Source organism: Sesamum indicum, linkage group LG6, assembly GCF_026168435.1.
Source record: "Sesamum indicum cultivar Baizhima isolate 11 linkage group LG6, ASM2616843v1, whole genome shotgun sequence".
NCBI lineage: Eukaryota > Viridiplantae > Streptophyta > Magnoliopsida > Lamiales > Pedaliaceae > Sesamum > Sesamum indicum.
The window spans coordinates 17,537,993-17,549,676 of NC_142662.1; the positions used below are offsets into that span (position 1 = coordinate 17,537,993).

At 30.3% G+C, this 11,684-nt stretch overlaps 1 long non-coding RNA gene across 9 annotated transcripts; it reads left to right on the forward strand.

The window, feature by feature from the left end:
- Window positions 1-399: 399 nt before the first annotated feature.
- On the forward strand, window positions 400-7,849 carry LOC105164298 (uncharacterized). 9 transcript variants are annotated; one of them, XR_016065733.1, is made up of 12 exons: window positions 406-1,078; window positions 1,800-1,875; window positions 1,947-2,111; window positions 2,210-2,353; window positions 2,436-2,509; window positions 2,835-3,232; window positions 4,141-4,221; window positions 4,307-4,411; window positions 5,014-5,156; window positions 5,324-5,467; window positions 5,550-5,623; window positions 5,980-7,849. It is a non-coding gene; the product is annotated as an uncharacterized LOC105164298 (long non-coding RNA). The 9 variants fall into 9 exon arrangements; XR_016065734.1 differs by having other exon boundaries at window positions 400-869; window positions 945-2,111; XR_016065730.1 differs by having other exon boundaries at window positions 403-1,078; window positions 1,496-2,111.
- The last annotated feature ends 3,835 nt before the right edge of the window (window positions 7,850-11,684 follow it).

Below are 11,684 nucleotides of genomic sequence, written 5' to 3' on the forward strand. Positions count from 1 at the left end.
TTATAGAGGTTATGCAGGTACGCCAGTGTTTTGTGAATAATGGTGTTGCCTTGAATGCGACTCCCATGTGCTTAGCATCATTTCGGGGCTTCCATATGTTCCAGAGAATCAAGACTAAAATAATATCTCTGATGTTGTAGTTTAGCGTAGATTCTATTCTTACAGGATTCGATGAGAATGGTGATGTCGTTCATTTGGGGGATATTAATTTGGAATTTGGGGAATAAAATGGTAGAATATTTATTGTTTAATTAATCATTGGCCTGATGTCATATGTGGGTTTCTTGAATAACTTCTGATGAGTTGAAATAGAATTTTTGGACTTTTTTCTCGGCCTTTTTCATCTATTTTAATTATTTAGATAATTAATTTTTTCCTTTTATTTAATTTAGAAAAACAAAAAACACGCCATTACCCCCCTCACCGATCAGACAACCATTATCCCCCTCACCGATCAGACAAGTTTGAAGAAACAGAAAACCCTCAAATCATCACAAAAAACCCTAAAAAATCACCACCAGACCCCCTCAAAATCAATGTCTTCTTTCCTGCATTTCTCTCTGTTCCACCATCAAATCCCCAGTTCCAGTCTCACCTTCATTTCCCCTTTCCTCGTCACTTCTCACCAATATAATGGGGAAAGAAAATCAAGAAAACATGGTTATGTGGGTTTAAACAAAATCAAGAAAAACAGCAGGGATAAAGATTGGCTACTGAAAGCAAACTGGGGTAGTCAAAGCCGGAGGGTGTCATTCCGCCTTCTCTTGTCACTGATGGATAGTTCGCCTCTGCACCCACTGCTTCTTCGGATGCCTCTCCCACTAGAAAGGAGGAATGAACTGAGACTCGACTCGAAGTAGACCCATTCGGTCAGTCTCGGCTTGGTTCCGTTAATGGTTGAAATGGATGATTTTTGAAGCACCCTTTCTTCTTTTTATACACAGCGTTGGAGCTTTCCCATTAGAGATCGTACCCACGATCGAAGGAAAGTGAGATTTGTACAAATATAACCAAGATAAAACTCCTGCAAAAATTGATACCAGCCTGTAGGTCCTGTACCGACAGAGTAGTGCGACAGGTAAAGCATGGTTTCTATAGCTATGTTGAATTCACTAACTCTATTTGCAGTCCGTTGTTATGTGGGCAATCAAGATTAATAGCTAATGAGATCGAGCTATTTCTTTTGTTTTTGAGTAGTTCCATGTTCTGTAACTCCTTTTGGATATGTCTTCCGCAAATTTTGAATATTTCTTTTGTCTTAAGGGCGGACTTGATGGTATTTAGATCTAAACACATTGAAGCTTGATTGCCAATGATTGTTAAAAATCTTTACTCGAGTACAAAACCCATATCTTGTTTTCTTGGTTTTCGGAAATTGTCTATACTGAGAACATTCCTTTTTTCTTTTTTCCTTTTCATGGTTTAAATATTGTATTTCACCTTGTTTAATCATTTATAGCCCTCCAGTTTGACGACACACATTTTCTGATCCCAGCCATTGAAGTTGATTCATATTGCATTCAATATGTTAAAGTGGAAGAGATATTGCCATTATTTTCACAAATAATGCGTCAACCATTATGCGGAGTGATCAGATCTATAAGTGGAGAAATGTTTGTTAATTTGTTGACACTAGGTATCTATGGTTGATAAAATTACAACCATAGAGGATAAGACCTAAAACCAAATTAAGAAGGCCTATCTTGGTTGACCTTTGAAAACTTCTCATAAGGAAATAGAGCATCAAATGTGGTTGTAATAACTTCTATGAAGGGAGTGATAAAAATTACTTGGATCAGATGTAGGGATGACATAGAAGAAATAGCATGCACGTATGTGATGTGCATGTCAGACTAAAGCAATCCAACAACTCAGGTATTGAAATAAATTTTGTAATGCTTCTCTTTTCAGTATAGCGTCACTAGCTGAATTGGCCTGTGGTGTAGTGTGAATTCTCGTCAGGCATTCAAAGGCAATGAATTTAGTTCATCAGACTGCATTAAGGTGTGGCGCAGAAGTGACATGTCTTTACATTCAGAGCTGGATTTTCTGGGGCACTTCTGAAGTTTCTTACTTTTGCCTTGGAAATATACTAAAAGACTATGGCCCCGGTAAAAATTCATGTTATTTGTTGTTTCACTTTGGGTAAGAAGTTTGTATTCCCCTCCATATATATGTGAAAATATTGATGCCTCCACCTTTCTTTTAGGTACTCGTCAATGCTAGCCGACATCCTTGTGAATTCACTCACTCTTTGAAAATCATCTAACTTGTGCACTATCCAAGAGCAACCCACTATTCATCAGAAAGGAGGTGACAACCGTGTTGAAGAAAGCATCCGAATCACACACTAGTAAGTGGTTAATTTTGTATATTTTGTTTATTGTGCTATTCTCGTATATTTGGCTTGTTCTTAATTAAATTGAGGATGCTAGGGCCCCAGTAAAAAGTCTTTGCGTCCGACGAAGACTATAATTTGTAGCCTGGAGATGGAGATGGAGATGAATCAGTAAGTTTTATGCTTCTAGCTCCAATTGGCTTTGTTAAGATGCACATGCTCCGAGTACTAGATTTTGTAGTATTATGCGAGGTAGGTCCATGAAAAACTATGGCAGTCCGCAAGCACTTATCTTTCCAGAATTAAAGTGCCAATTGATTTCTCTAGCTGCTTTTTTGGCTAATTATACTTTTGAGTGGGAAGTAGGTCTTCTCATTTCCATTCCCCTTCTTGTCATAGAAACTGTTACTAGCAAGATACCTAGGGTTTGAGACTAAGACAAATTTGGGCCAGTTTGCATTGTCTTACATGGACTTCTTTCTTATCTTTTCAACAGATTTCTAAAGATGTGCTGGGGACAAGCTTCACAGGAGCAGAAAACAAATGAGAAAAGCAATATTCGAAAAAGAGGAGAAAAGAAAAAAAAAAGCTATACACAAAAAGAAAGGAAAAAGAAACAGAAAAAAAAAGCGATATTCGAAAAAAGAAAAAGAAATAGAAAAAAAAAGCGATATCCAAAAAAAGAAAAAGAAAAGAAGCAGAAAAAAGCAATATCTGGAAGAAAAAAGAAAAAACACACAAAAAAAGGAATATCCACAAGAAAAAGAAAAAAAGTGCTATCCACTCTCCAACCTCGAGTTGCTGCTGTGGATGTAAAGGCAATTGAGTGATTTGAAAAGAAATTTTGCTCCTCGCCACACAGAAGAGACAACAGCTGATATTACTACGTATGAGGTACGTGGTGTTGTAGTTTGCTGTTTAAGTGAGATGGCTATTAGTTAATTTATTTTGGTTATAGAAAAAATAATTTCCGTCTAGAAAGTGGCTATTGCTAGCTGTATTTTTTGAAGTCATTTATCACCTCACACAAGCTCATAATAACCCATAATCCTAAAATCAAAATAGCTTTTCAAACAAAAGTGGAATCCATTTCTCTATATGTGCAAGTTTTTATAAGTTTTTCCTGTGCATTCTATTTAGACTTATAATCATATACTATAAATATATGACTATATTTTTGGCTTTCGCGGTATATTTTATGTGTTGCAACTAGCTTATTCAAGATATGTTGGAATATGATTGTATGTTTTAGGATGTGAATATGCAGTTGGCTTAATGACATTCGCAACTCGTCTTGCTTTTTTGTTTCTTTTGTAGCTTTAACTATGAGATAGGCATCTTGGATGAATCATGGCCTCCCATGGGTCCAAGGTCTAAACTTGACCGTGAATCGACAAAAGATCAGGATGTTTGTGTCATGTGTTCTTGTGAATTATTGTTAACTTTTTGTAATTTAAGAGTCCAAACATCTCACAATAGTAGCCTTCAATTGAAGAGAGATGCGAATTGCAGAAGTTCAAGTGATTGTAAACCCTGTATTACCCATGTATAGGATTTTATGCTTTTTCGTAGTGAAACCTACAAAGAATCTAAGTCGAACACAGCTATAAACATGATTGTTTTAAATTCGTATGTGGTGCCAATTTACACACATCGTAGAAGTATTAGTTGGGATTCTGTGTTGGATGCAAGGAGATATAGCAACTGAATGTCCTAATACCACAATTGGAGTTAGAATGTGTTTATGATTTTCCATAATGCTGTTTCGTTAACTTTGCTGCCATGTGTTCTTTGAATTATAGGCAATCGAAGCTCTGAAAGAACCTCGGTGTCCTAAAACATGTCGGGACCGTGTTTTGGAAGAGATGGATTGGTTGTCAAAGGTAAGAAAGCATATTTTCTTTCAACACCATGCTTCATTTATTCCATGGTTTTGAACTTTCTGTTAAATGGTTTTATGTACTTTAGGATTTTGAGTCAGAGAGGAAATGGAAACTCGCTCAGGCCAAGAAAGTTGAAATAAGAGCTAGCAAGATCACGCTACATACTACAAGAGGGGAGAAGAGTGTAAAGGTGCGGCGTTTGTTTTTCTTATTTATTCTAAGTACGCATAGTCACTCACTACTATAAAGAGAAACCATCAGATTAGTTTTTCCATTTTGGGCCAATGGTGTTACTATCTTTTATTGGAGCATTCTGCTAGTTTGTTAATGCTCAGTTACAAATTTGATCAGGAAGAGGAGCAGAAATTAAGAAAATTGGGACTCAGTATTTCCCAATGATGTGAAGAAATTCTGGACAAAATCTAGCAAGTCATTTTGAAATGGCTTTATAATGTTACTATTAACAGCACCCTTTGTGACCAAGTTACCCATGATTATGGTTGATGCAGGTTTTATACAAGCATTAGTTAGAACTTGATGAGAAGAAGAAGAAAGCACTTGATAAGCAGAGCTTGAGTTCCTTCTTGGGCAAACCGAAAGATAACATATTCTAATCATAACAGTTTGACTATTTGCTGGGTGAAGCTATAATGAAACTAGAGGAGGTTCTACTAATTGCAAAAGCAGAAATGAGTTGATTCATGTTATTTGTTGTTTCTCTTTGGGATAGAAGTTTGTATTGACCTCCATATATATGTAAAAATATTGATACCTCCACTTCTCCTCTTTTAGGTGCTCGTCAATGCTGGCCGAGACCCTGTGAATTCCCCCACTCTTTGAAGATCATCTAACTTGTGCACTATCAAAGAGCAACCCGCTATTCCTGAGAAAGGAGGTGACGAACGTGTTAAAATAAGCATCCGAATCACACAATGGTAAGTGGTTAATTTTGCATATTTTGTTTATTCTGCTATTCTTGTACATTGGGCTGGTTCTTAACTAAACTAACAGTGCTAGGGCCCCGGTAAAAATTCATGTTATTTGTTGTTTCACTTTGGGTATATATGTGAAAATATTGATGCCTCCACCTCTCTTCTTTTAGGTACTCGTCAATGCTGGCCGACATCCTTGTGAATTCACTCACTCTTTGAAAATCATCTAACTTGTGCACTATTCGAGAGCAACCCACTATTCATCAGAAAGGAGGTGACAACCGTGTTAAAGAAAGCATTCAAATCACACACTAGTAAGTGGTTAATTTTGCATATTTTGTTTATTGTGCTATTCTCGTATATTTGGCTTGTTCTTAATTAAATTGAGGATGTTAGGGCCCCAGTAAAAAGTCTTTGCGCCCGACGAAGACTATAATTTGCAGCCTGGAGATGGAGATCGAGATGAATCAGTAAGTTTTATGCTCCTAGCTCCAATTGGCTTTGTTAAGATGCACATGCTCCGAGTACTAGATTTTGTAGTATTATGCGAGGTAGGTTCATGAAAAACTATGGCAGTCCGCAAGCACTTATCTTTCCAGAATTAAAATGCCAATTGATTTCTCTAGTTGCTTTCTTGGCTAATTATACTTTTGAGTGGGAAGTAAGTCTTCTCATTTCCATTCCCCTTCTTGTCATAGAAACTGTTACTAGCAAAATACCTAGGTTTTGAGGCTAAGACAAATTTGGGCCAATTTACATTGATAATAATGTCTCTGCACCTGTCAAGCATTGTCTTACATGGACTTCTCTCTTATTTTTTCAACAGATTTCTAAAGATGTGCTGGGACAAGCTTCACAAGAGTAGAAAACAAATGAGAAAAGCAATATTCGAAGAAGATGATAAAAGAAACACAAAAAAAAAAAAAAAAAAGCTATACAGAAAAAGAAAGGAAAAAGAAACAGAATACTAATTAATTACGGTTGCATAATGATTATTTTTCTACAAGACATGCCAACACATTTCGCTACAGCTAAAAATTATGTCAAATATTTTGGCAATGGGTAAAACTATGGCGAATTATGGTTAATTGTGGTCAAAACTTATATTTTCTCTTCGGTTTTATCTTACTAGATTTTATATTATTAATTTACTATAATTTTTAAGTCATAAAAATTTATAGTATTGAAAATAATTATTTCTTTTTGGTAGTATTATATAGTCTAAGGATATCTTAAACAATTCATCTTATTTTGATGTATAATATATATATATATATATATATATATATAATAGTAGGTATTTCAATTTTAACCCATCACTAAAATTGAAATTACCATTAGTCTCTATATATTAAAGGCCCACATCCTACCAGATACATTAAGACCCAAATTACTAAAATCTTATCTTGATCATTTTATTAGGTTTAAATTGCGACAGTTCATAATACATAATTATTTTACACATAAGCCCAACGGGTTAAGGATCCAAAATTATTGGATTAATAAATCCAACATGAACAACTTGAAGAAAAGGGATATTCTATTGATACACTTGAATTATTTACTTAAAGCTTATATAGTACTTGTATAATCAGTTGTTAATTCATATGAGATGGATATCATAAAATATTCACTACAAGAAAATGACTTAATAGCTATAAAAATAAATTCAGTATCGAACTAACTAGCAAGTAAACTCTCATTGTTAATCTATATTCTTTAACATAATTTTAAGGAAAAAATATTTTCTTCATACTTTAATTTTACCCCTTATTAGTTTTAGTCCTATAAGTATGATTTTTTTTATTTAGTCCTGTAAGTTATAAAATTGATGACAAATAATCCTGCATGTCGGAACTTTAAGTTTGGCTGGAAAGATGACATGGCAGCCCAGTTGGATGATTTTATGGGTCCTATGTGGCTTCGAATATGAGTTGAAAGACATATTGGACATATTAAAATAAATAATTTTAATTTATTTTTTATATTATAATTTTAATTTAATTAAGAAAATTTATTTATTTTTATAGTAAATAATATAATCATTAAAATATATTTAATTTTTATATTATAATTTAAATTTAAATTATAAAAATTTAAAATTTTATATAATTTCTTTGGAATTTTGGTACTTAATAATTGTCAGTTAGCATCAATGGCCATATTTATACACGTACCTCTGCACTTGTATAAATTGCCAGAAATTTAACAAAATCGCATGCCACTTGGCCAATTTCCAGTTGATTTTCAAAATCTCTCCGAAAAATCATGTAGAAAACTCTATTCGAACTATTTCTCATCAATTTTGAAACTTAAAGAACTTAACAAAAAAAGAGCATACTTATAGGCCTAAAACTCACAACGGGTAAAGTTAAAGGACTAAAAAAATAATTTTCTTAATTTAAATAGCTTGTTGCTAAATTTCGTTAGCAAATATTTTTCGTTTATAAATTTATTATTTTGCTGAATAATATAGACTAATAATGAGAATTTGATTTTGCTAATTAATTCGAAGTTGATTTTTTTTTAATTATTGAGTCATTTTTTATTATAGTACTTTTCTTGCTATCTGCAAGTTTTCCACCGAATTTTTGCCTAAATACAACAGCCAAATACAGAGAACTGAGACGGTAGCATTTAGTCATGTTCTTGTAGGTCGATCATTTGTTATAGTATTATTAAAATAATTTTATTTATCTATTTCTGGTAATATCATCATATTATAAAAAAAAATAACTATAGTACTTGTTATTTATAATATTAGGTAAGCCATACTGGATGCATGTGAGAGAGATGGGAGATGATGTAGAAAAGAATGCATGTGATATATAAAAAATTAACGATTAAAATAAAAAAAGAAAAGATATATGAAAATTACCAGCCAAACCAAAGGTACTAATTTGCATATGTTCAATATTTTAATATATATTCTTTTTTATAAAAAAAATCAAATATTTTTGTTGTGATTCACTACAATAAATGTAACATTTAATTATAACTAAATGTCATGATTAATAATAAATAATCATAGCAAATAGTTATTGGACATGGTCACATAACGGTTGTTGGTTGTAGGTTTTACGAAGGTGGCTAAAATATTTATTGTGGCTAAAAGTCATGACAAATATTTTTACTATGTCTCTTAACATTGACAAGTAATTTTTTTATGATGGAAATACTACTTCTTTATATTAATTTTATTTAAAATGTTTAGTAATAGTTATTTACTATAATTTCTAGCTATAATCATTAATATTATAGTCAATAATAATTTTACTTCTAATGATTTGACAAAAACATAATCAAGTTCACACAATTACAACCTTAGTTTTGGAGTAGGTGTTTTTTTTTTTTTTTTTGAAGTAAGAGCGACGGATTATTATTAATTGAAATAAGTCGATTACAATTACAATCTGTCGACATCAATATTTAACAAAAATTATTACAATAATCATATCCTTCTCAATTACACCTACTATTATAATAGACAACAAATTCTACTAAGCAATAAATAATACTCTACGTACATAATAAGATATGAACTCAAAACCTCTAAAATTATGAGGCCTCAACTTTTGGAGTAGGTATTACACAGTTGTTTTCGTCTAGCATTATGTGCTAAATTTGATTTAATAATTATCCATTTTTAAATGTTGAGTTGTAAAGCGAAGATTTTGAATATCTTTGCAAGTTTGTCTTTACGAGTTGTGCTCGAGACTAAGTGGTATCGCATTAATATATTCAATAAAAGGTGCAATTAGATTCGCCTGATTTGAAGTAATTATTCATAAATTTTTTATAATTTAAAAAATTATATTTAATATTTTTAATATTTATTTTTATCCAACAAAAATTTATCGCCATCAACGAGAAAATTAAATGAAATCTATATTTACTACAAATTGATTTATAACAAGCATATTATAAGTCAAATAAATTTTTTTCTTACTAAAACACTATTATACATCTTCACACGCTAACGCATGTCAGAAGGTACATTTTTACCTTCGTAAGAATAATTTATTAGAAAAAACCTACACTAAGTCTGTAATTAGTCAACGATGATAAATTTTGCTGATGTCAGCGAACTGTATTATTTTTAAAAATAAATGGATCTATTTGGAAACAAAAGTCAAGAGAATTAATGTAAATTTTCAAATAATTGGAAATTTACGTGTAATTAAATCAAGCATTAGGAGAGGGAAATGTAATTATTATCTCTAAATAAAATGATCATTTTGGAAAAGAATAAAAAGGAAGTTCTGATTTTTTAAAATGAAAATTTGTTTTAGAACATCGAAAAAAATAAAAATGAGAAAATAGCATAAATCAAGAATTATATAAGTTCGTTACTACAAGAAAATATGATATTAGTGACAAATTTATCAAGTAATAATTTTTATATTAATCTTAAAATATATATTAAATAAAAATAATTTTTATTTTGTCACCATATAATTATTGTAATAAAATTGAAGATGAAATTATCATTAAATACATGTAGTGATAAATCTATAGTGACAATTTAATGACAACACAATAAAGTAACAATTATTATCATAGAGATCCTACGGACAAGCGACCCCAAGGTAAGTACACTCGAGACGTCGTCGGTTAACTATCGCTCACTTGAAGGAAATAAAAATATTCCTAATATTATAAAGAGGTAATTACATTTATATCCTTCACCTATTGTCTTTTTATACAAACCATCCTTGCCTTTTAAAGAATTACAAAAACCACTTCTGACAGCCTTTAAAAATCCAAAAATGCCTATATTGACTAGGTCAACCTTTAAAATAGTTTTTCAAGGATAAAAATGCCCTTAGAGGTGTTTATGTAATTATCAAAAGGTAGAAGGGGTGTCAAAGTAATATTTATGAAGATGAGTAATATGATTCCATATACTTCTTTTATTATTTATACCGATTTTTAATTTATATGTAAATTGTTATACTAACTTTTTTTTATTGAATCTCTATATAAAATTGCACTTTTAATAATTAAAATATTAAATTATTTTATTAATATATAGATTATCCCTTAATAAAATTACTAAAGTTAAAAAGACTATTTATCCTCTATTTTTATTTCTTACTAAATTTACTAAAATTAAAATTAAAAATAATTTATGTATTTTATATAAATCATATTAGAACTAATAAAATAAATAATTTTTTGTTAAAAAGATTTATTAATTATTTATTTAAAAAAAATTCCTTCTTTCTCAACCACACCATCATGCCAACCCTAATCCTTATTATATTAAAATATTTTTTAATAAATTAATTTATTTTATTAATTTTAATTAAATTTAAATAAAATACATAAATTAGTTTTAATTTTATTTTAGTAGAGCTTAGTTATAAATAAAAATAGAGGATAAGTAACCTTTTAATTTTAATAATTTTAAATAATTTTTATAAGTGTGTTAATCTTTTAATTTACACTTATAGTCTATTAACTAATTTTATTTATATATTGATTGAATAATTTAATATATTAATTATTAAAATATGAATTTTATATACAAATTCAATAAAAAAGCTAATAAAATAATTTAAATTTAAATTAAAAATTAGTATAAATAATAAAAAAATATATGAGGTCATATTACATAAATATTACTTTGACACCCCTTCTACCTTTTGATAATTGCAGAAATACCCCTAAAGGCATTTCTGTCCTTAAAAAAATATTTTAAAGGTTGAGCTAGTCAACAGGAGCTATTTTGCATTTTAAAGACTGCCAGATGTGATTTTTATAATTTTTCAAAAGGTAGGGGTGGCTTGTATAAGAAGGCAATAAATGAAGAGGTGTAAATGTAATTATCCCTATTATAAATGACTGACACTAAAAACTATGATTAAAAAAAATGATATCTACAATAATAAAATACTCGTGTTCAATTAGTATTCGTCGTGATCTTTTTTCTTCTGACCATATTATATATTTATTTTTATGTGGTAATTACATGATTATATCATTTTTTAATAAAGTAAACAATATATATTAGTTCAATCATAAATCGATATAATTATGAAAAAATAAAATAAATTTATAATAAAATCATATAAAATGAAACAAATACACACGTCTGGTGAAACACAAATTCAAAATCTCAAACTTATTCACAGAACCTCAATCTTAACCATACCATTGATCTGAGCCACTTCAAACTGCTATGATCCAAAACAAAAGCAACATTCATTCAAAATTAAATTTTCTATTGTAAATTTTGTTACATCTTCTATTACGTTTAACATACGCATACAATGCGAAAAAGCATAATTTTTTTACAAAATAATTTTGCCAAAAAAATAAAGAAAAATCAAATGCCCATTAATTATGGCAGGGAGGAAATATTAAAAAGTAAGGTAATTAGGTGCACATGACCATTCATTGATGCAATGAACTGAGGAAAATTGGGTACTAAAATAGCAACCAATAAAATTGAATAGGAGCTGAGGTGTAAGCATTCCACAGTCTTCTCAATAAAGTAAGCAAAGCTCTCCCAAAATGTCCATAATT